Here is a 27,747-nt window from a genome sequence, read left to right as displayed (position 1 = left end):
TTCATTTGAATTTAATATCCCTTATAACACTCCATCCCCTCGTTGAAAATTTCTGAGCATGCCACTGGTCATTGGTAGGTATTTGATGATAACATATATGTTTCTTATTCATCCCGGCCTTCTAACACGCGAAATACAGAGACTAAATAGTTTTATGTGGTCCTATACACAGGTTTGTAATCCAGTAGCTGATTTAAAAATCTTTTAGTTGATCATTTGTATGAAAAAAACAATTCCCCCATAATATTATAACAATTTTGAGATGGGTTTGGTTAGCCGATTTTTTTATTTTAACGGGTATAATAAGTGATTTTTACTGTACCTGAGTACCTACTTATATTATAAAATAATGTACATAATACACAATAGTTCCACAGACTAGAGATACCTATATGACTATATATAATACAATACTGGTGGACGAGGTGGCCGAGTGGTCTACTGCGTCGGCTGTAGCTCAGCTGGACCGGGTTCGATCCTCGACCATCGGGCGGCATTTTTCTCCGGGCAAGTCAGGGTGTCCGGAGAACAAGTGCCGCCATCCCCCACTCCGGAGCATGGCAGAAACCTACGAGTGCCCCAATAGAAATTCTGCCAAAACTCTCACCCACGTGTAAAACCAACCTACAGTTCCATAAGAACCTACAGTACTACCCGCTTCCCAATGGCCTTAGTTGCCGCGGGATAATTAAAAAAAAAAAAAAAATACAATAAAATACTATATACCTACCAGCGGTCTTTAAGCTTTTTGATTCGCAACCCAATTTTCTAACCATACACTTCTAAAAAAGTTAAATTGCTTAATGTCTTAGTATGCCATTGTAGGAGTAATCCGACCCGTCGAGATCCAATCTTAAAGTTTACACGACCCAAAATTGGGTAGCAACCCATATAGTTTGAAGACCACTGCTGTCTACTATAGAGCAGGGTAGATAACCCACGACACGCGTCCCAAAAGTGGTACGTTTACCAAATTTCAATGGCACACAAAAAATTAAAACTGAGAAAAATTATACTATTCTTAAAATTTTAAATTTCGCTTTTAAAAATGTCAAAGAGATAAATTATAAAAATTTTATATGTACCTATTATATTCCTATAAGTTAAATTGATTATGTTGCTATATTATATCACTATATTTATTATTTTCTAATTAGTGGCTAAAACTTTGGGCACGTAAAAAATTGTCAAACCCTTGATTGCAAAAGTTTGGCACTAGACCTAAAAAAGCATCGCTACCCTGCTATAGAGCGTTTGACATTTAACGGCAGTGCCGTGCGGTAAATTTTGTACATAATCACAATAAATTTTCTTATTGGTTATTTTTTTAAAACATGGACTTTTATGGGTTCCCAATGAATATTACGTGACAGTCTGGTTTAATATTTAACAACAATAAAACGTACCGTACCACAATAATGCGTATAACGTTGTGCGATAAACGTTTGCTAAACACGTAAACGTGAACCACATAACATTATTAAGTACATATATATAGGTATAGTAATAGTATACACGATTCATAATACAACCAGCGGAATTCAGAAGGCCATAAAAGTTACAGCTGGTGTACCTCTCGAGCTGCTGATGCAGCTATTATTTTTATAACATTTCGAACAAAGCCCGATACACGTCATGATGTATAAGATTACAAATAGGTAGGTAGGTGCTGAAATCGATCGTGTAATAAGTAATAGAAGTCGCTTTATGAAGAATGTTGCTAATGCAACGCATTCAATCCTATATACTTAGTGAATTTTCCAAACGTAAAAGGTTGCAGATGGCGTACAAAATAACATCATGAATTACTGTCGTGTAAAATGTATATATATATATATATACGCGTTATATAAAATTGATGTTAATTAATTACCAGCATTTAACTTACATTTTATGTGTATTAATTCATCTTATATCATCCATAAATATAATATAAGTAACTTGTATGTATGCGTGTTGACTGTTGGTGTTTCATTTATTTAATTAAAATGTCTGAAAGAAACTTCTATACACAATGATAATACTTATGATATTAAGATTATATTTCATAGTATTTCTTCACTAATCAATAATCAGATAATCCTTATTTATCATAAAATTATAGATATCACATTATACAAGCAAGTGCGTAATTATTGAGAAATTTCTCACGAAAATCAAATTATTTACATTTTTGATCACTATCCAACCCTATAATATTAATGCGTAGGTACTAGGTAGATAAAGTAAACCATTACTCAATAAAATTAAATTTGGTTCTAAAAACTAATTTAAAATCTAATACTTAGTTTTACTGAAAATTAATCATTTACTTAACTCTTTAAATACTTACTATTTCTATAATAAAAGTTAATCAAACTTTTTAAGTAAAAACAAAAACTAAAATATACTTAATTTTAGTTTGTTATACATAATATTCTTGAAAACGTTTACATCTATGGCCTATATATATATATATATATATATATATATGTTACGGGCAATGTGGACTACATTTTTTTTTAACCAACTGATATTATTTTTCATTATTGTTATAAATTATAAATTATAATTGTATTATAATTATAGTTTTTTTATTTTTATCATAAATTATTTATTATTTTTAAAACAATAATTATGATTACCTATATTCATATATCATATTAATATTACGAATGTTTGTAAGGAATATCAAAAGAAATTGACAAATATTATCATTTTATTTCTATTTTAAACTATAATTTTAATATTAGCTATTTATTCGTAAAATATTTAGAAGCATGACACTTGGAATTACATAATCTATCTGCTTTTTTACACTTGCATTTATTTGTTTTGCAACTCTGTGTACAAGTACACCGATCATATCCTTGTCCTCCTAAATTAGAAAAAGAGCGTGCTGCTTCTCGCAACGAATTTGAATTGGACGGCAGGTCTTTGATTTGTACACATTTTTCTTTAAAAATCGTAAATTGGTTTCTGCAGTACAGTTGTTGCAGTTTTTCTTCAGACGTGCCAATTACCGATATAAAAAATAATATTAGTTGGTTAAAAAAAAATGTGCTCCACATTTCGCGGGCAGGGCCACATTGCCTGTAACATATATATGCTCAATCTGCGGAAACGCACTGAGCATACGTACCGGCCGCAGTCGCTAGCTACCGGATGGGTGACCACCCGGGGTTTTTAGCAACATATCCTTGCCACACATACATAAACACGTGTTACAACCCTACCCACCTAAAAACCTACAAACAAATACACAAAAATAACCCCAACCGTACCACCCCACATCCAATTGCCTATGTTTGGGACTTTAATTTAATTTCATGAGATTGTGAAAAAAGCATGGTTTCAATTAAGGTAGAAATAATAGAGTTAATCTAGAACATTATGTTTTAAAATTACGCATATTATTTAAACGTAAATTCATAATTTAAATCTTCCTGATAAACTTCATTATGTTATTATCATCCTTTATAAAACAATTGACCCACTTGCGACGAATTGCGTATATTTCGTTGTATTCTCGCTATCAGATTATTGAAAACCACAAAGATATTATATAAATATGTGGTATGGTTCGATTTAAAAATATATTTTTCAAAAGTCACTCGGGATGTGCTTATAATCTGACCGTTTAGGTTTTTGACGAGTGGCTTATAGGATATAATGAGCATTTAGCCATATCCAATGAATGCCTTAGGGGCATACAGCATCATCATCGAACCATCCATTTATGTTATACGAACGAAATTAGTCTACAAATCCCGCCAGGATAGCCTATTAATTTTCGGAAGAATTCCTTTTGCTGTAACAAAATGAGTGATGTTCAAAATACGAATTCTTTATCAATTAGATAGGTATTAAATCATAGCAAGATATTTGTTCCCCAAATTCATTTGCTACAATATGATGCTGATTATATATTTATATTATACTCCAGATAAATTATACAATTGTGCAGATATTTTTTTCATCAACCAAAATTACAAATCGTATATAAAAAAAAAGTTTGAATACAAATTAGCTTAGGTACGATTATCTAGAGATATAGTATATCTAAAAATAAGTTTAATGCATGTATTTGGTTTTTATATCTCTAAATCTCTAAATAATATTTAATACAAATTCAAGTTGATGAACAGATTGAACCTGATTATTTATATTATTTGATTTAAAGCATTCACGCTATACATAGTTAATATACCCATCAGTTACAAATTCCATCTATATTCTATAATCAAATAGGATTCTGTAATTAAAAGTTTTATATCGTAAATTTGTACTGACTACTAGGTAGCAGTATATCTAACTAAAATGTTAACTAATAATGAAAGCTATAAACTACTGTAAAAAAATATAAACAATTTGAAATTCATATTAAAATCAATAAATTATTTAGGTAAAAAAAAAGTCTGGCATTATTTAAAATTATTTTGGTTGATATTAAACGTCGAAGCGTTACAGAATAAGAAACTGAGTAGGTATAGAATAAATTGAAGCGTGATTTGTATTCAAAATACCAAGTTTCCCTGATTTAGCGATGCTCGTATACTACCCAGCAGATTGCAAGGCTTAAATGGAGCTACAACATAGTTTTGTTTGAAATTATTTTAAAATATTTTTTATGTATTTTAATTAAAAAAATACAAATCACGTATAATATACAATTATTTTAAGATGTATGACGTCGTATTATTCCTCCATTTCTTCATTTTAAATCAACATAGTACATAACAAGTAACATCTTCATTGTGTATGTTTTAATGCATTAATTCAAAACTTGCTTTAAATATTTTCCTAATTTGATAATTTGTTATTAATATTCGTCAGCTACGATAATATTTAACGTAATGTTAAGCAAAGGAAATAAGAAAGTATAATTTAAAGAAGTTCAAACTGATAGAATGTACATCTTATAGCCACTGAATATAAATCGAATTCATAACACTAGAAATAGCGTCTAAATGTTCAATAATTAATCATTTTTAAAAGATGAAAACAAATGGCAGCAAAAAAAATGGATACGGATATCCATTACTCCATCACACATAACATAAATAATCTAAAATAATAAAATATTATGAATTATTAATGATACGCTTTTACGGTTTATACTTTATAGCGTTAGTTTAATAACATAGTTTTTGAATTCAACGAGAATTTACTTTACTACAATAATATAAATATATACATATACGTGTATTTTAGTGTTATATTTTATAAGAAATAGCAGATAGAAAATGTGATAGGGACAAATGGATTACCTCCATCAGTTTGAATAAAACATTTCGTTCTATAAGCGTTTACACAAAAAGTTTTTTTTTGGTACTTGGCTGACAGGCAAAAAAGTAAAAGATAAAATTAAAAATTTTTTTTTAGAAATCTAAACAACATCTATTATAGAATATATTATTTAGTAATATTAAATCTGTCTACTAATCAAAACCACATAAAAATACGATTTTTTATCTTCGAAATAATGTGTAGAACTGAAATAATAATTAAATTCTGATTTTTAATTTTTATCCAACTTAAAATACCATTTAATAATTTTAATATAATTCAGAAGCAGAATATACAATAATAATAATATAAAGACAAACGTGTTGGTGTAAAAAATAATTTTAGCACAGTGGATTAAATGTATATTTCATAATGTATAATGGTCTATGGGTCCATTATAATCAATAATAGTTGATTATAACTATAAGGAAACAATATAAAATGTGGAAGATAAAGAAAAATAGTTTATTATTCTTATATAGGCAGCAAGGTATATTTGACATTATTACCTATATGATTTAGATAGATGAAAACATATTATTATATCAATATAATGTATTAGGTACATGGACATATCCATATGTATGACTGATTATTTATAGTAATCACCTTGAGAAAAATGAGAAGGTTATCCCCGAATTTTTTAACAGCGTGTTTGAATAATATCCAATATTTTATAAGCATCAACAACAGGCCGACAGGGTTATTAGCTAACATTAGGTTTAACAGGGACTTAAATAATTTTATCGGTTTGGGTTAGAACAAAAATGTAAAATGTTGGTTTCGATTAATATATGGGTTTGACCTTTTTTTTAAAATACTTGCTATTTATTTATTTATTTAAAAATCAATTACTGTATGAATATTGTATACCTAATAAAAATTGTCATTGTATTAAGAAAATGTATTTAATGAAAGCTATTTATGGTCAGGTGCTTCAGAGTTTAAGTTATATCATATCAATAATATTAACACTAAAATAATTGGAGAGTAAAATATGTCACTATGATATGCTAAATATAATATATTATAGACTATAGTGTAATTCTTTTTTTTTTCAATATAATAATATATGACATAGCTTTCATTTTATCATTGTCTAAAAAAAATCATGAAACGCTGATCGTGTTTTTTTATTCATTAAAAATTCAAAAATAGTTGTTATGTAGATTTATTAATTTATAACATGAAGAGAAAGCTATTTCGAAATCGATTAAATTTGAATGAATGAGATCAACTATTATATTTTAAATAATACAACATACTATTGTAAAATTGTATGATTTTCACACTTTTATGACTAATGCTTATCAACGATAGGTAAGAAACACTATTTTTATTTGTTTTTTTTTTAACATTGTTTAAAATATCTATGACGACAGTTATGATGAACTGCTGTATACAAATAAATGTTATAGACGTATATTATGGAATGATCTTTGTTAAATAATTAGAGCTATATAATGTGCAACATATCCTCAGCCACACGTTGATTTCATTGCAAAGATCATTGGGCTATGAAATTGATTAGTACCAGCTAGTGCATGTTCATGAACTCATGGTGGATATATTGAACAATATTATATAAAAAAAAAATATTACATACAATTTCAACGATTATAGTGAATAGTGATTCTTATTAATATCTATTAATATTAGCATAAGTTATCAAAGTATGAAAACCATAAAATACCTATTGGTATTTTTTAAAATAAAGGTGCTATTCGCTGAATAGTATTTTTCGTATAATAGAATAATATCCAAGGATATCCGACGTCTTAAGCGTCTGAAACCATACGACTTAGTTTAAGATTTTAGATTAAGGCAGGAGACACTTCATTGGAAGTGACTCCATCAACGTGTAATATATATATATATATATTTTATGTCAAGTATGTAAAATATGTGTAATTGTCAAACATATTTATAAAGACCTTTGGGTCGTTTAAATAATAAAGCCCCAGGGCATTTAAAAAAAAAAAAAAATTCGCTGAATATTCAACTAATTTTAAAACTGTTGTCCCCCCTCATATTTTTATAAATTATTATCCAGTCTCAATAAACCTATACTTATAATTTTCATTTTAATATTTAATTTTTGTAATTTTTGAGTGCATTAAAGCTGTATAACCCGATTTTTTTTTTTTATTAAGAACTTTCAGTATAACTATTATAGTTCAACAATTACAATATTGATAGAAAGTATAACCCGAATAATACCACACGAATAGATAAATAAATATTGTATATTATGTGAACAAGCAATAAGCTCCATTAGAAAAAAAGCACACGTTGTCTTCTTGAGTTCATACATCGTATCCTTGAAATTAACTTCAAATAAAATAAATAGCGTTATGGTATGAGTAAGAAATTCAATTATGAATAGCGCGAACATTTTTTACCTGATTCTCTATTGAAATTTTATGAGTTTTACCTACCGTATATATAACGTTTATGAAACTTAACAGCTCTTAATAATATAATATTACGTTTTTCTTTAAGTGTTATCTACTAAGTAGGGTAGTTTAAATTCAAGTATAAAAATGAAATAGAAAAAAATAGGTCAGCATTTCAGCGGTGGATGTTTGTCCATCGTCCTTTCGGTCCTCGGACAGGATAGTTTAATTTTACTGTATTACGTAGATTTGAATGCAATGATTGAATTTGATAAAAAACGATTCTGAGCGGATAAGGGAATCTTTTTTATTTTATTTTATTCGTTTCGATGGTGATAAACAAAGCGTTATAAGAGTAGCTTAAGAACGATTTATATAAATAGGTAATTTTATAATTAGGAAATATCATAAAAATGAAAAAAAATATAAAATAAAAGAAAAAGCTGAAGAGTCACTCAAATGTTTTGAAAATTTTATCATGTCTAGGTAAGGTTAGGTTAGGTTAGTAAACGACCTAAATTTCAAGTTTTTACGAATATTTTTAACCGAATTACAAAAAAAAAACTCCCAAAATTAAAATGTCTATAAATAGCTCGAAAATGGCTAAATTTTTCTGAACTTTGAACCGTAAGGAACAAAATCTAAAATACAACAAAAAAGATTTCTTGTCATTTTTAATTTGAAGCAATATTTCTGGTAGAAAACGTCGTCCGTAATTATTCAAAATTATAAAATCGTGAATCGTACGTTTTTCTCTTTTATAGCTGCTTTTATTTCGAGTACCGTTTCGAAAATCAAAAAATGACCTCTCTAAAGTACCAGCTCAAGAACATTACCTTCCAGAAAAATACTCGATACTTACAACCAACATTTTATAAATATAAATAATTATTTATGTAATGAATACAGATATTTATAGTTTTATTCTGCAGACATATTTTACTATCATATTTTTATAAAATAAGTATTATATAATTTGATTTGTCATTAATCTAATAATTATAAAGTAGGAATAAATAATAAATTGTTTATAAATAAAATTAGCTAGGTACCTACCTATTTTGTTCAGACGTTTAACAATAATAACATGTTTGACGTATAAAAATGAAGAAAAATTATAAATACTTATTCATTTTTAAGTCAAGTTTTTGAAAGTTTTTTGTGGTGTTTTTGTTAATTAGTTGTGAAACTTTATGTAACATTATTGTGAACTAAAAATGATTAAATTTGTATTTTATATCATACAAACTTATATTGTAACAAAACGCATTCAATAATACAATGTCAGTAAGTCACCTTCCTTATGTTTCATAACAAAAAAAACTAGGTGTTTTTTTTTTTTTTAAATAATAAATGTAGTACCTATGGCTTCCCAACTTGGATGTACCCATCTAGTGGGCCCCAACCTCATATGCCACTGATAGTGTAGTACTTAAGCATTAATAATGCTAACAGAAAGGAGGCTGAACATAAACAAGAATAATATATACAATGATGTATCTACCTAGAAAAAGCTTTCAACACCATAAATTGGAATTTATCGATCATTTCCTTAAATAGAGCTCGGTTGAATTAGAGAGACAGGAAAGTTATTACTCAATTCTTTGTCTGTTTATAGGTACAAAGAACAAGAAAAAGTAGTTAGAATTCAGAAATCAGAAATGTAGTATGTACAGCCGAAATTGGAAGAGTACGCTATACTTATTGTCGCCATATCCATTCAATATACTTATAGAAAGAAGTTATTAAGGAACTGAAGAAAAAAGCTAAGGTTACAATCATAAACAGGAAAGTATCAGATATATTAGATTTTCTGAAAATATTGCTATGATAACTGGGGCAGTGGAAATCTTACAACACTAATTGGATTAGTTTAACGATATACTGCTACAACGCTTCCTTATGTTCTTATGAAAATAAATAAGAAGACAAAAGTTATGGTGGTGACTAAAGAGAGTATTCCTTATTAATATACAAGTAGATAATCTGCAAGTGATTACTGTATACAGCATTATAAATATTTGGTAAGCACACAGTTTGTTTGTGATAGCAGAATAGATGAAAATTTTTGTCAAAAGATTTAGCAAAAATATTAGTTACTATGAATGGATATAGTTTTAAGCCTATAATTTATAATTGGTCAAAACACCCGAAATACCTGTGGTAAAAATATACGCAATTCATTTAAATGAATTTAAGAAAAAGTAATTCCACCGGCTTTTTATTTTTACGGGCAATATCACACAGGATCAACTAGTAATAACTATTTTATTTTCTGTAACCAATGGCAACAATTTAATATATTGTAAATGAATAAAAAAATAATCTTTTTTCGTGAGTAAAATATATTCAAAATTTATATGTTAAAAGGTAAAAAGTAAGTAATAAAAAGTAACCTATAACTGATCTTGCTGAATCTATTGACGAAAATGTTATGAAAATCGGTCGGAAAAACTATGAATTGCATAATGGTTTAAATATACGTTTAAAGTCTTTGATTTTTATAATAGGTGTATTGATGAATCTAGCAGATTCTATACAGCTTTTCTCCAAATAATGCTAGTGGATTCACCCCGTCTTAAACTCTGTTAAATGGAAATAAACTACACGCATTTTAGATTCTGTATGGAAGGACGAATGCGTTGATTTTATTACAAAGTTTGTTTTTTGCGTGTTTTTGCCTTTTAGAACAAATAAAAATAATTCCATTGCTCACTTCAGCATATTTTCTGATAATTAAATGAATCTTGTTTGGTACTTTGGTGGAAGGGAAGGTGTTCAAAAGATAAAAATCTTCTTAAAAAAAGTCGAGAAAAAACCTAATAAAATACAATATTTTTCATAATTGTTTCTACCATAAACAAAAAACAGTTAACAGAAAAATAAGATTAATTTTTATAACCTTTTGAAGTTCAAATTCAAAACGAAGTTGATAATCCCACGTAAATAAATAATTTCTTATCGAACGATTTTTATTTTTTGTAATTTAAAAACCAATAACCCTGAAAATTTAATACAAGGTTCCTAGTTGGTTGTTAAAATAGCAATTCAAAATCAACCAAGATAATAGATGCTTAGACGCAATTTTTGTTTTCACTAAATTCATCAAAATCATGAAAATTTGCAAATTATTTTCTAATTAGAAATTTATAAAATTTTCAAAGAAATGTTTATAGCTTGATTTGATAATATAAAACATGTTTTTTATAAGTATTTCATACTGTGACATAAATGTCAAAAAAATATATAAACACAGTTTTAAAAAAATAAATATTTTAAGTTCAAATTTGGATGAAATTAGATGTTTAAGCTTTAAACAAATAACAACAATTTCAGTTGCTCTGTTGTGATTTGAAAATTATTATTGAGTACTTGAAATTTTCAAAGTATACCACTTTAATAATTTATGCGAAAATACAATGTTTTTGCAAAAATTAATTCAACCAACCGTATCACTAACAGTAACATAAATTATTTTAAATAATATAATAAAATATTTAAATTTACTAGATCGATAGACCATAGTCTTTGCTTCAAATTATTTTTCGTATATAATGATTTTATATCATTGATTTCAAATTAAACTCATCCAATACATTGGCTCACGCGTCGTTAAATGTATAGCAGAGCAAAGCCACCTTCTTATTGTAGGTACATCAATTTCAATAACTATTTTGTTTTCCAATTACAACCTTTTATACGGTTGAATTAAATTTCGTTTTTTTGTGGCCAACAAATCCATGTGTGAGCTCCTCTTTAAATTAAATAATTAAAATAATTTGCTCCTAGGTAGAAATTTTTGGATATAGGATACCTCACACACACACATTGCCTTTATCAATATATATATAGTTGTAGCCTGTCTACAGTAGCCATATAGGTTTTACATTTGGTATAACATAATGTGCTATTCAAAACGACTTATTGGTATATTTTATACCTTTAACATTTTATTCCTCATCAACTATTAAATAAAATATACAAGGGTATTATTAAATATTATGAATTGTGTGCTTCGAAAAGTACAATGGATTTAAATTTACTATACAACTATTATATATAGCGTTAGAAATAGTATATACATTTAGATGTTGGTGTATATCTTTTAAATATTTACATTGTGTAGTATTAAACACGTAATTTCGTAATTAATTCTACGTTCTATTTATTTGTTTCTGGTGAAAACAAACAACTTACTGAAATGTAAAGCTTTACAAATAGATATTACAAAGAACACAAAACATACAGAACTTTTCCGTTGACGTTTTAACCCGATAAAATAAAAATAATTGAGTTTGCTTATTATTACCATTTACCAAGTAACAATCACACGTTAACCATTATAAACAATACGAATCGAATTTTGAGGTTATTATATAGGATAGACGAGTTCGAAGTTCTCAAATTGTCAACTAAATTATAGCTTGGATAGATGAATATATTCGCAATCATTATAAATTTGAAATTATTAATTTTAGACGTATGAGTATTACAGTTTTTATATGAATAATAAAATATTGGAAATTCAGTTAATTGATGGCATTACCTAATTTAGTGATGGGCACTGATGGCAGATGGCTAGTACAATGTTACAATAAAAAATCTTTACAGTTTACAATACATAGTTATATAAGTCATATTTAACAAGTTAACAACAATGATTAAACATTAATAGACAAATATTTTTAGGCATTCTTCTTCACTCAATGTTCATTATACTGTTCTTTGGTTCGTTCCATACTTGAGTATGTCATCTCAAGTCTTCAGGACCTTACTATACGGCCGCCAAGTCATCAGTTTAGAGCTAATACACTTTGCGTTTCCTTTCAACATTTACGACTGCTCATCTATTCTCTATTCGTTAGGTCTACCAAGTACCAATACTATTATCTGATAGACGAATCTATGATAACTTGCTATTACTACAAATGGTTCAACCGATGCCCTTTACTTCATATATATTTATCGTATCAACTTTCGAGTAGAGTTGCCAACTTTTAATTTGGAAAATACTGGTCCAAGGAAACAAAATATAAGGTCATTATTTTCCGTTAATTTTTATTTTATATTACTTGAAACTAAATTCTATCGTCTATAACACTATTACTCAAGCTACGAGTTCCTTTATGTTCCGTTCGCTCAATCTCTCCTTATAATACTGTCTCCAAACACAACGAATTTTAGCCACAATCGTCCAATTACCTAATTAAAGTCTTGTCTAACTTTCTAATCATTTCAGAGGCTAGTTCACAATCACTGCCACTTAATTAAATATGTTGTATTTCTTTATATATTTTGTAATATTGAGCCCTGCTCGTTGTTAATTAATAAAACAAAATGACTTGGAATGCACTTAAATATCTATTGGCTATAGAAACTGAATTTGATTAAAAAAAAATATGAAAAGCAATTATTATTAAATTGAGAAAATTTAAAATGTTTTGTGACAATGTCACCCACATAACATTTTTTTAAATTATGTTGACTATTTAACATGATGAAATTGCCATTCGTCGATTTAAATATTGAATACCGACTAATAATTTATTATAATTATTGATTAATACTATGAAAATATTATCCAATATAAAAGCTATCCATTCACTTGTCTACTCACCATTCTACGTTGGTAAAACGTATATTCAATTAAATAAAAATCAATTAATGTTGAATTTTCGAAATACTCACAACCTTTTAAATTATTTTTTCTCATTCAATTTTCAGTATCTCATATACAATATACTTTATATTGGTAGGCCTTCACTTTATTATTTATTTCTATTGTATCTTTGGCGATAAGTGATTTATTTCAAATCCAAGTATGATTTTATCAATATGAAAAAATGAATGATAAACAAGGATGAACAATGCACAAGAGTAAATATATAGGTATTATTGAATTACCGTGGCACCGAGGAGGGGCAAATCGATATCAAATAACGGTGGTGATATCGTATTAGTATCGCATATTTTGTATACATTTTAATATTTCTTCAAATGTTCTTACTAATAGTAATTTCTTAAATAATTATAATGACAAATTTTGAATGTACAGATATTTTAAATTTATCTCACAGTCATCGGTCCTTGTAAAAACTATTTATGCAACGATAATAATATTATATAATATGAAAATTCAATCAAATACCTATTCTTGAATACTAAGTATAGAACCTGTGTATAAGTTTTCGATTATATTTTAATTATTTTAATCCAATAAAAACTTATTAATTGATATAGACAAATATATACAGAGTGAATCATCAAATAATATCAGCCCTACCCCATACTGCCCAAATAAAATTTAATATCGTCTCGTATTGTGTAGGCATCTTACACCTATACATACTTTTCAACCAGAGACATTTTTAATATAGTATTAACAGCAAAAAATCAACAATTAGCACTTTCTGTAACTGTTGTCTGTTAAGAACGTAAATCCCTTTTTTTGTTCTTTTACATTTTGCTATCATGTTGACAATAATCTTATCGAGAATCTGTTGAGCTATTTCATAAAGCTTTCAAATTTAAAATATCGATTTACAAAAACTTTAGTACTTGTTGAGTATTATAATTTCAAAGAATAAAATTATCTTTTAATTCTTGCATTTGATCGTGCTTCAAGGTTTTGCATGTAAAAACCTGAAATTTCAGAAGAGGTGCTACATTGGCACCACGAGTACTTAGTTCTCTCTTTTCATACAAAACTTTATACTAATTTTATTATAATTACAATATATTACATAATATGAACCTACGAATATATGATTATTGTAAACTTTTGCGTTCTTACAAAGTATTATAATAAGACGTAATTACTATCTAAACTAATTCCAAATTATCCACTGTCATAAATTGAATTTATATAAATCAAATAATGTGATAGATATTTTATTTTTAATCGCTATATGTATTCTTTATCAATATTATAATACTGACTCACACTAAAATAAATATCAAAAAAGCATTTATTACCTTATATAGTGTATAGGTAATTGATGTTATTCAATTAAAAAAAAAAAAAATTATATGATTAAGTATAACAATTTTATTACGACAAAAAAAAAATGTTCAATTTATTACTGACAAACATTGAACTGTTTTTAAATCGTAGTAGGTAATTATTTAAGTACACCCACAAATTATATGGTCGAATGAACGTTATTTAAGTCATTGTAGTAAAACAAAACCCATATATTATACAGCTATTTGGAAAAATCATAGATATATTTGCAGGCATTTAAAATATTATAAGAACGTTGTTAGCGTTATCTCATAAATACACATTTAAAAGCAAACTTAATACGATCGTCCGAGTCGTCCGACTATATAAAATAGCGCTATTCAAAGTTTAAATTCTTCAGTAACGTCATTGTGCATTAAAATAAATATCTTTAAGTCATAAGACGCCGGATAAATATAAAAAATAAGAGGAATTGTGTTAAGGGTTTGGTTTTTATTATTCAAGATATACGAGATAACTATTACTGAATACGACAGAATTATTCGTTTGAATTTTCTAAACGGTATACGTCATTATTTTACATTTTATCCAACAACTAACCAACCCTATACACTACTACCTACGTTAAACAAATATATTGACCGGAGATAGCTTTTAATAACAACCCACTCACGCTTAAACACTGTTGGCTACAATTAGGCTACAATTACCAGGTGTAATGGTACCTTCACCGTTTTCAGTAAAGTCACGGAAGCCCCATTACCAAATGGTTCACAAAACAAATAGTTTAGCAAATGGCAATTGTTAGTAACTGTTTATGGGTTATGACTTATGACGTTTCATTCCATGTTTTCATTTCGTTTGTCCGTTTGTGTGTTTGATGAGGATGTGCACCATTCCCCACGCGTGTCCCCAAATTATTTGAACCAAGGATAAATAAACACAAATAGCGTTAAAATAATATAAATTAATGTGTTTCGAAAATTGTACCTTGCCATATACCTAATTACAATCTTAAAATGCCGCTATTAAAGTTTAAAATATGCCACATCGTAATAAAAAACTGCTCATTTTATCATTGCAGATGAATGTACAATATTTCATTATCTATTATAGACTCTAGACCTCAAATGTTTAATAAAATGTAAAATAGTAAGTAACATATGAAATTAGTAAACTTATCGCAATAATGCTTTTAACTTTTGAGTGAAGAAATTCTCACGATAAAGTTATTGATTCACATAAATATTTCAAGGGAAGTGAAACGAAAATCGATTAAAAATACAGCTAATAGGATATATAATAATATATAATATGATACATTTTTACTTTGACTTCAGATTTTGAGGAGAAAGATAAATGTTATAATATTATAAGATTATTCATCGTATCTATAAATATATCAATTTTGAGAATTCTGGTAGTAGTAGCTATAGTAATTATGGTTTCAGAATAATCGATAAAAACAAAATACAAATTGAGTAAAACGGAAATTTGATAAAATACAAAACCATTTTTAGACAAAATCGATTTTGCTATTAAAAAATTAACAATTGTAGAGACATATAAATTTTAAAATTTGTATTTGATATTATTGTAGATATTTGACATATCTAGTACACTCGAGTAATATAATGCCACCTATACACATAACTTGTAAGAATTAAAGAGCTTAAGTTCTTGCTGTTGTCTATTATTTATGAAGAAATGGCCACAAAGTTTATAATTTGTAAGATATAAATATTTATTATCGTTTATACCAGTGAAGATGAGTTTATTATTAAAATAAATATAAAAAATTAATTATTAATTAATATATATAAGTTAGGTAAGCTCTGTAAAAATTAATGAAAATATCTAAGAAAACTTAAAATGGCTCAAATATACTTTTGGCCTAGCTAAAGCATCGCATCACTCTCTCTATTTACGCGTATGTAATTAGTATTGATATACCTGCAAGTAAAAGTACATATTTAACTGATAAATAAACCTTTTTCCGAACGTGTAGTGAATGATAAATTATGAACTACGATGTATTCAAGCATATAAACTAGTTATTAGCATGTATAATAGTTAACACTTAATATAAAGTTAATACTGATTGTCTAATACATATTCTAACACCCACCTAAATTTAAAAAAAAATGTATATTTTTTACAAAATAATAATTTATTACCTTAGGTAAGGTTAGGTTAGGTAATTTACCTATATTATATAGTTTTAAGAAATAATAGTATTCATTTTACTAATTTAATCATGCCAGGATGCGTTTTATCATACATATTATATAGCAAAGGATATATTATATTATATTGTTATAAATTATTGAGAGACCTAAATATAAACATAAATAAACACTACTACGGTGGTCGACGGTTCTGATAATTAAAGTTAATATTTAATCACATTTTACAAGAGATATATACAATTTTTGTTATTATTATTCAAAGAGTTAAGTTCCCCGTTCATAAACCTTAAACAATTTTCTTTTAATCTACAGTAATTCAACTGTAGCAAACAATGGTGGTGAATGGTGATGATAAAATTGTACGTTTAGCTCTCTCAGTCCCTCGTATTTACAATGATTTTCACATTGCAAGGTCTTATTTCAGAAAACTACCCACGCGTTCGCTGTGTCACGTCCAAACATTTGAAAACACTTACCAACGTTGTGTGTCGCAAAGTTTTGATAAGAAAAATATTAAACAAAAGTCAATACGGTTCCATTTGTGTAAACACCACGGGATGCGAATTAACTACTCCACAAAGTCATGACGTGGGGTAATTCTACACTATATATACGCATCATATATATGTATAATGTATGAGAACATTGCTGGTATTATTGTAGGTATAAATCAAAGACCATGGAAATGAAACCGAATTAAAGGGAATCTATTCAATATGTTAATTGAGGGAGGAATTGTTTTCTTTACAGATACATATAATATGACACACATTGTAGAAAATTTATTCATTTCGATTTTATATTATATACGTACCTAGTAGTTGATAATTCGTAATTTTGCGAATATTGTCGAATAAATACGAACTACAAAAATATAGTAATACCACTATAGTAAATAATTAATTTATCTAATTCATAACACTATAATAACATACGATTTATACATTTAAATATCAAAAAATATAGTAATATATGTATAGAGGGTAATAAACAGATATTCGTTTTGAACAGAATTGTTTCTGTATAATATTTTTACTTTTATGATCCTGTGAATCGACAATATTGTGCATTCCTATTAAGATTGAATGAAACATCAATTAATATATATCACGACATTGCAGATCATTAAATTCGGTCCATGTAATTAGTCGTCAAATAAAACTTTATTTTATACCAATTCGATAAAAATGTAATTTAAATTTTCGTTATTCGATTTACCTACTGTTATCAGTTTTTTTTTTTGCGTCATGAGACGACTTTAAATGATTAAAGAGTTCACAGTATTTTATATTAAATTTTATTTTTCTAGCAAATAAAACAATCATTATTAGACATTTATATAATAATTAAATATTTAAAAAAAAATATGCTCTTGATGTTTTACTTTAAAAAAAATATATAATAAAATTAATATGAAAATATTCACATTTTTAAGACATAATATATTATATTATTTAATGCATTATTTTTCCTCACACTCGTATTTCATAGTACAAAAAAAGATTTTTTATTTTATAATCTATCCATCCTATTAAAAAATTGTACTTATACTCTGATCGGTTTTAAAACATATCAAAGAGAGGGTGGGGAAATACCGTACTATTAACTTCTATACGTTGTAGAACTTGCAATATTTTAGGAATTTGAAATTGGATTGCGTAATTATATCACAAATATTGGCATATTCGATAATATTTACGCATTATTTAAAAATCTTAAGTTGAACCTAAAAAAAAATTCAAATTTGAATGTACTAAAATACACGATTTTGCCCAATAGGTGGGATAAAACCGTATTAGCCTTGAGGCAAAACCGTTTAGACGGTTTTATGATCTAAAATAGTAAAAATATATATAATCAGTGAGGCGCACTTTGTAATATATTTTAATTTCCCCCAAGTCCGTATACAGAGGATTAGAAGGGTTCCATCCTCCCTAAATTTTTAAAGTAGTTATACATTTATATACTTATTTTTTTATGTATATTAGTTAAAATATTTTGACCCCCTTCACTTCCCCGATAATCCACTATTGACGATTTGTTTTGCGCACATAATTACGAACTATTTTTAATAAAAAGTTATAAAGTAAATTATAACACATTGAGTTGGTTCTGAATACATACGTTTTTGTCCCAACGGTTTTGCCCCACATTAGGTGGTTTTAAATTAACAGCAATTAACTAAAAAGTATAAGCAATAGTCCTCCAAATTATATCATTAAATATACTATACTTCCTTTTCCGTAATTTGATGCAATTTTTTTTACATCAAACAAAGTTAAGTAAAACAATATATGAAAAAAAAAATAGTGATTAATACATATTTTGCGATAACAGGAATTTAAGAGGAATTATAAATGAGGTTAATAGTTATATCGATAACTATAAACATACAGTCATAGAAAAATGAACATCAATAATTTTTTTTCTACCTTCACTCATTGTTCAGATCTCATCATACTGTAATTCCTCTAGTACGGAACTACCCAGCTTTCCCCTACACATTTTTCATTTATTCGTTATCTATCATATTATTATTTTTTTTTTTTTTGTGTCTTAACATTTTTATATTTTTGCTAAACTAATGAAAAAAATATAGTATATTGTCACTACTTAACTCATTGTTAATAGCTCAGATACTTTTTAGATTGTGAGTAGTACTAGAAAGCTATTAGTTTCACAATAACGAATGTTCTTCAGTTAAAACATTTTGGAGATTGAAAAGTTTCATTCAGTTCCTTCCTCTATATATTGGAAAATATACAAAACTATATGATGAGCGAAGCAAGAATATTATGTGCCACAAACCTATAAATGATTTAGAATTTAATAAAACAAGTAAGTAAGTTTCAACAATTATTTAACTTGAAATTAAATGGTAGTTAATGAAAAATATCGCATTATATTAAAATATTTTTTTTACGTTTTATAAGATTGCTTGAGTAACAAAATTCAATCATGCAATATTATAATCAGTAACAATTTGCCCGACAACTGGCTATCGATAATAGAAGTAAATGCCTAGTGTTTATAATGTTTATATATTTTAAAAAGAACTAGACAAAACTACAAAAGACACTAGGTATCATTAAATATCTCAAACTTCGTTAGTAAATAAATGTTTGAATAATTTAAATAGTTGTGATGTAACCTACCTTTATTTAAATTAAATTATTAGTTAAGTAATAAAATGAAACTACTATATATTACTTAATTTGGTAAACATAAGTATTCAATTATCTATAAGTCTGGTAAGACAGGTGGTACTTAAAAAAATAATTGTGTGGCTAAAAATATTAATACACTCACTTAAGGTTTATCCAACGAAATTATTGTTAAAATTGAAGAATAATTTATTTTAGTACTTTTAATGAATTTAATGTTTCTGTCGATGCATACATCGAACATTTTAGATTCTGAGCGGAACGAAGAATGTATTGATTTTACAATGATGTGTGTGTTTTGACTAAATACGTAAAAATTACGACAATGTTCAAATTATCTTAGTTAGAAATTCATAAAAAATTTTCTTTTTTAATCTAAGATTTAAAAATTTAGTACAAGGCTTCCAACATATTGTTACAATAGCAGTTGAAAAATATTAAAAATACATAGGCCTGATTTATTTTTATAAGCATTTAAAGTTCAAATTTTGACTAAATACGTGAAAATTACGGCAATCTTCAAATTATCTTAGATAGGAATTCATAAAAATTTTTATTTTTCAATCTGAGATTTGAAAATTTAATTCAAGATTCCTTATTAGTTTATCTACCTTTATCAGAAAAAGAATTTAAAAAATATCCACCGGAAAATCAAATTTTTTAATAAGTAATAATAATCTATAATATTATATCCTAGACAGATAAACCATCTCCGCTCAGAATTTTTTTTTGTATAGGTACAATGATTTAATATCATTGGATTCAAATTTAATTCCATCCATTACTACAGTAACCCACTTGTAAACTACTGCACAGCAGAGATATCCACTTCCCCGTTTTTTTTAATTATTATTGGAGAATGAGTTTTAAATAATCATCATGCATTGAAATTTCGTTTACATATTTTGTGTTCCATTTATACTTTATAGAGTTTACAGAGGATAATAAAATCATTATTGGCATTTGGCCTGTAAGTACTAAATATGTTCTGCAAGACATCGCGTAAAAGCAAAATATTATTAATACACGTATATCTAAACGTTATTAGTTTATTACATATTATAATACATAGCTCTCGGTGCATTGACCTCGTTTCATTATCACGGCGATATTACTATCATTATTGTTGTTATTATTATTATTATTATTATTTATTTATTAATATTTGCCGACGGTTGATAAAAAAAAAAAAATTTGCAAAAAAATACGTTATCCGCGTTCGCCACCGTTCGATCGAATTTTTATTATACTATACAGTTTGGGAGATGACAATAATAATTAATATTAATATTGGTACCTAATAATAACTAATAATATAAAATTGATGGTGTCTTCGATATGATATTGTTATATAACGTGTGATTATCGTTTTGGTTTTTGCGCAGTATAGGTATGAGATAGAAATTTTAAAAATGAATTTTTTTTTACTCACTGGAAGCGGACGACACGGCGGCGTGGCTTTGTGTGTATACAGGTGTATGAGATCGGCGAATCCAAACGGTTTTCACCGCGTAATGATGACGGCGGTGATGATGATGACAACAATAATAATGATGATGATGACGATGGCGGAGATGATGATAACGTTGTCGGCGGCGGCACGGCGTACTCTGTCTCTCGCGAGGGGTAGCTATCGGCGTGCTGATTACACTGCGTTCGGCGAATGAATGGGAATTGCGCGCGTCTCCGCCGCCGTGGTCGTGTATAACGTTGTATTTGCGCGCACTCACACACTAACAGCGCACAATCGCAAAAACACGCAAATGCACACACACACACACACAGTTGCACTTTACATGGATGTATAATGTATATATATACTGTATACACGTATATGCACTCTACTGGCGTTCGATGCCGGCGCCGCCGCCTCTCCCAGTGTCGCCCCCGAAACAAAAATCTCGACCACGTTTTCCATAATAATGTTATTGTTGTTGTTGTTAGCAGCTCTCGTAACAGCAGCTGTACACATTACGTATACGTATACCTATTTATAATAATATTTATTATAAAACACGAAATGTTTTGGATAACACACCTCCTAAATACCTTACAATACATTAATATTATAATAATTGATATTAAGTGATTGGTACTGCACGCTGTGCACCGCTTGAACATAATATTATTGTGTACGGCAGTCGACAATAATGTTGAACCACCGCGAAGACCATATTGTCATAATATTATGTAGCTCGGTAGATGGGTAACATTAATTATATTATATTAAATATCAATAATATAACTTGAGGCCATTTATCGAACATTCAAACGCTGAAACTTTTAGAACATTTTTTAAAAAATCCCACAACAATCAAAAAAATACATAATAGGTAATACTAATATAATGTAACACTATTGTATATATATAATATGTGGTGGCGAAAAGATTGAAAAATACATCATATTCGTTTATCATTGTATATTTATATAGTATAATATCTTACACGCCAGATGTTACGATAAATTATGCGATATTATATTATTGATTAGGTACCTATATTATATTATATTATATTCGGCACTAGTTACCTATATTTTATTTCAAGTGTTTAGTACGACGATTTGACTGACGAAAAAATAATATTATTTAAAAACCAATTTAAAATTTAAATTCTTTAACCAACAATTAATATGATCGTCAATTTTGTAATTTTTCGATAATAGGATTCAATTGGATTTTTCATGTTTGTACACAGACTACAACAAACATTTGCAGTTACATTTAATTTGATTTAAAAAATTGTTTTTACAAATGAAAAACATGTATGTGTCATGGGTGGCCAGTAATATATAGGTATCCTAAAAAGAGTATAGGCGCTAATTAATATTCAAAGATATGTGGAAAATTGTATGAAATGTTTCGATTAAAATGCAATTATGGTACTAATACAATAATACATATCATTATACATACCGTTAATACATTTGTGTTGAATTCGATTTAATATGTTTGTAATAATATTATGAACTCTCCTAATAAATATGCGAATGCATAAATAGTCCCATTAAAGGTATAACCGTATAAATGGGTTATAGCCGTTATAGGTACGAGGTACCAAAATATAACTAGTAATAATTATTATTATTATGCGAATATTATGTTTTATAACCTAGTCTCAGTTGACGAATAAAATATCGACTGAATAAAATAACATAGTTTGCGCTGCTCTGATCGATATAGTGTTTATACACATTACCAGAGACCAGCCTTTATAATATGTATATATATATTATACACGTACGCAGTACGCTCCTTTTAAACTAAACGCTTTTATTTTTTATATTTAACGAGCACGCACTACGTAATTATATTATGTTATAGCGATAAAATAATAAAGAAAAAAGGCGCGTTAAATAAACATTGATGGTTATAGAATACCTAGGAATACGAAACAAAATATCGTATAGTTTTTAGACAAATATTTATTACTTTGAAATTATTATAATATATTTTATATAATATTTTCGTGCGCTGGTTTAACAGTGTATAAAGTACATTAACTAAACAAAAAACTCACCGTTTGCATTTTATACTTTAGTTGAATTATAAATTATAATACGAATTTACCTATTTTTTTCATTATTATTATTAATTATTCATTTTGTTTTAAAGGTTTTTATCGTTTGATTATTCTGCATTGATAAATCGATATTTATAACCAATTGACCTAAAAAATCTCATAACAAATGATTGTATATTTGTATGTGAACAATGAATTGTTATGCATACGTCAAATACGGGTTTCATTTATAATAAGTAAATTTAAATTACATTTTTTGGTCTTATCGTATCGGGGGACGCAACTGCACAATAAACGTTCTAATACTTAAACGTGTTATTTATAAAATTATAACCAATGGTTATAATGAAATATATATATATTACAATGATATATATATATATATATATTACAATGAAAATTTTATTTGCTCAATTATAATGTAAATTGAAAGTTTTGTATACTCGAAATTAATACAACGCATTTGAGATGCACAAAATTTTAAGGCGTTTTTAGTCTTATAACATTCCTATTAGAATTAATTAATACATTTTAATATTCAGTAGCTTGATAGTGTACGAGGACTATAATATGATAAAATAAAAAAAAATACAGGTTCTGTATTATGTGTAGGAATTCAATGATTATCGATAATTAGAATAACTTTTCAGTATTCGAAACAAGTTTTTCAGCATATTGTTTATTTTTCAAATAGTTTCTTTTTATTTGGTATACAACTATACATGTTGATATTATTTTTCAAATTTAGTGAGTTAAACTTTTCTTCTCTACTTCTCATCGTTATATTTATCACTGCAACAAAAACCTTTCGTTTGATCGTTGTTTATCAATTCAATTGTATTACCTACCTACTTATAGTAATTGGTGATTAATGGATAGAAACCAAAAATAGAAAACTGTCCTAACCTAACCTAACCTAACCTATATTGGCTACCATCCAAACTTGAACAATATTTCCAATCCGAGTCAATGAATTTAATGTTCAACTTTTTTTAAGTATTATAAAAATAATAAGTACCTATACAACATAATATTACTTATTGGATAGGTTAAACACATTTAATCAAATTCAAATATAAAATTACATTTTTTAATTTAGTTTTGTCGTATACCTAGAACGGTAATATCTACATTACTATCTATTTATAAAAATTGAAAAAGATAATCAATCAATTTTTAAAGAACGTTATTATATTAATACCTATCGTTAACAAAATAAACATTAGTATATGGCATATGCCATATGGTTGTGTATATGGTTAAACTATAAAAATTCAAAGAATTTATAAAAAAACTTTATAATTTTCGGAGGGTATGACGATTAACTTTAAATTTACGAAAACAAATTAAAACACATACAAACCTGCCAAGTAGACAAGTATATTAATGTTTCAGTTTATGTTTTTTGCGTTGCTGTTTTTTTGTTTTTTTTTTTTTTTTTTTTACAAATATGCATTGTAAATGAAGTCATTTGCACGATTACTTTCTAAAACAAAATAAGAAATAAAATGTTATTAAGGGAATTTCAAGCATGTAGTGTTCATTCCCTAGAGTTGTTACACATTTATACAACACTAAAAAATCGATTTAAAGCGAAAATAAGAGAAATAAATACGGTTTTTTATGATAGTGTACAAACATCTTTCTTAATATCCATTTCCTTCAAATGCGTGTGCGTATAATATTCATTAAATTCGTATATCCCGGTTAATTTTCAAATTTGTATCTATCAAAAAAAAAAAAAAAAAAGAACTGCCAAAATAACCTGAATCATTGATTTTATGCAAATATTTTTTTGAGAAACAAAATATATGATCAATGTTCATAATCCTACAAATTCAGTTCAGAATAACATTCAGAACTTACAATCCACTTCCGTTTCAAAACGTACAATATGTCCATCGCATAAACCACTGCAATTACCATTAATGTAATTTATTTATGATAATATAAACTAAACATTAGTGATTTAACCATTGTACACGCAATGTAGACATAAAACGATAAACATTGAGTGAACATATCGTATTTATAATTTGCATCGATAAAAGTAAGTGCTTTCATGTGATAGTTTAGAATATATTATATATATAATGGACGTTGCGACCCGCAATTATATTGTTGTCTATCAAATGTAAAAAGTTAAAATTAGGGTGACTATAGCTGTAATTATCGAAAATAAACGTGACGAGTAGATATATTTGAAACAATCTATAAAATACAAGTTCTGTTCTAAATAGAGAAACAGTAAAATTATTAAAAAATGTATCAATAGAAATGATAATATTTATATTACGATTTTTGTTTCAATTCGAGTTTTCTTCCGGGGTAGGTACAACGGTACAAGCATGATCGCCCCAGAAATTGTTCTAGGGGGGGGGGAAATTAATTTAAAAATGAATGAAGTTTTTTAGACGTTTAATGATTACATTTTGGCGCGTTATAGATAATTCTTTGGAAGACAAATTTAAAATTCTAGGAGGGGAAGTGCGCGGTCTTACCCACCCTGGGCCCTGGGGACGCCCATGGCTACAATCATTGATTATAAATAGCTTGTCACCAACTTTTATTTTCAGAGCTAGGAAAATGTTTACCGAGTACCCATGTTACAGGATTCTATTGGTATTTACCATTTGAATAAGTTTTGGTTGTATTTGTTTATAAATATGAATATAATAATTTTTTTTTTTAATGTTTTATTCAATCTGTTAAGAAAATATAAATAATAATAAATTAATAAGAACAGTTGAGGAAGTAAATAGATAATGATAATAATAATAAAAAATAAATAATAATCAAATATTGATAGTTGAGTACACACTATTAACTAGCAAACTAGCAAATAAGAGGTATAGCAGGAAAAGGTACATAATATAGTGTAGTAGGTATATACAAAATATTTTGTCACTATATTGTATGTTAAATTTTCTTCAATTTCCTAAACTCTTTTTGAATCAATAAAATAGTAAAATCGCTACAATAATATTTTCATAATAAATTTACTTAATATATTATATTATTATATAACTTGGTATATTTAAAACGTTTATACTTAAGTACTTAATAAGATATATATGTCATATATAGTATATAGATATATAAAGTTGTTTATACATTTTTTAACATAATATGAATAATATTTCTTATAAATCTGTAATAATTTTTATTTTTATTCAATCTCAGTGTTCAATTATAAAAAAAAGTATACAACAGTTTTATACATTTACCATTAAATTGTCAAAATGTCATAGTTTCCTCACCTGACGAGGTGGCCGAGTGGTTAAGGCGTTGGACTGCTAATCCAATGTGCTCTGCACGCGTGGGTTCGAATCCCATCTTCGTCGAGCGGGTAGATATTTTTTTGGAAATCTACAATATTTTTTTTTGCGTTTATCATTTTCGCAGATAATTTGTTCAATTGTGTATATAAATATAATTTCATATTATTCTACATAATATTTCTAATTTCGATTTTATATGCAAATAAAAGGGCGTTGATGGCCATTGACGGTTAACTGTAAACTGCTGTAAACATAATAATATTACAGAAAAACATTAGGTCCCGATATTATGATAAATCAAAATCCATTTCCACTAGCAAAATATATACTCTTGTAACATTAAATTTACAGTAAATAATGTGCTTACATTTATCGTATGGCACATTTTCGTTGACGTACATAAATGCTCACGTCACTTAGTAAAAATTGTTACACGTGTCATTTTTAAGTGTACTACAACACTAACTGTACAAGTAAATTAGAGGTTAGTTGTCAAATGTGTGTGCCGTGTGGTGTGTCTAGACACCTTATAATAAATTTAATTATTTATAGGCGTACCCGTGTTATCCTTAAATTAAAGTGAGTTTGTTTCCTTAACGACTTACATATTACGGTAATAAATGAGTTATAAAATGAAAGCAAATATGAAATAGGTAAGTATAGTAAATAGTAATAATATATTAATACTAATACGTATATCATAAGAGGACGTTATACCCGCATGTATTGTCTCCGTATTACAAATGCATAACATAGCAATTTTTACGCTCAGCAGAACACGTGTGAGTTATAAGTATTTTAAGATATTCAAACAATTTTAAATTTTAAAATACTCATAACTCGCTTTAAAATTAAAATATAATAAAAAGCCCACGAGAAGCCCTCGATAATCCCTAACCTTTCATTTGTATAAGAGGTAATTCACTCTAAGTTTTAAGCTCACCGAGCTAAACATGATATG

General features: G+C 27.2%; 1 protein-coding gene and 1 non-coding gene across 2 annotated transcripts in view; one reads left to right on the top strand and one right to left on the bottom strand.

Annotated features, from left to right (window-relative positions):
* The window catches only part of LOC107173271 (neurensin-1-like), a 35,888-nt gene extending 14,216 nt beyond the window's left edge, over window positions 1-21,672 (bottom strand). Inside the window, exon 1 of the mRNA XM_089220232.1 lies at window positions 21,414-21,672. The gene's annotated coding sequence lies outside the window, so the exon portion shown is untranslated. The remainder of the gene's footprint in view (window positions 1-21,413) is intronic.
* A 5,095-nt stretch (window positions 21,673-26,767) lies between these two features.
* On the top strand, window positions 26,768-26,849 carry TRNAS-GCU (transfer RNA serine (anticodon GCU)). Its single transcript has one exon. It is a non-coding gene; the product is annotated as a tRNA-Ser (tRNA).
* Window positions 26,850-27,747: the final 898 nt, after the last annotated feature.

This window comes from Diuraphis noxia, unplaced genomic scaffold, assembly GCF_037042655.1.
Source record: "Diuraphis noxia isolate RWA-SAM2 unplaced genomic scaffold, SU_Dnox_SAM2 contig0002, whole genome shotgun sequence".
Lineage (NCBI taxonomy): Eukaryota > Metazoa > Arthropoda > Insecta > Hemiptera > Aphididae > Diuraphis > Diuraphis noxia.
The sequence above is the reverse complement of the archived record's forward strand: the minus strand, read 5'-3'. Positions and strand labels throughout refer to the sequence as shown.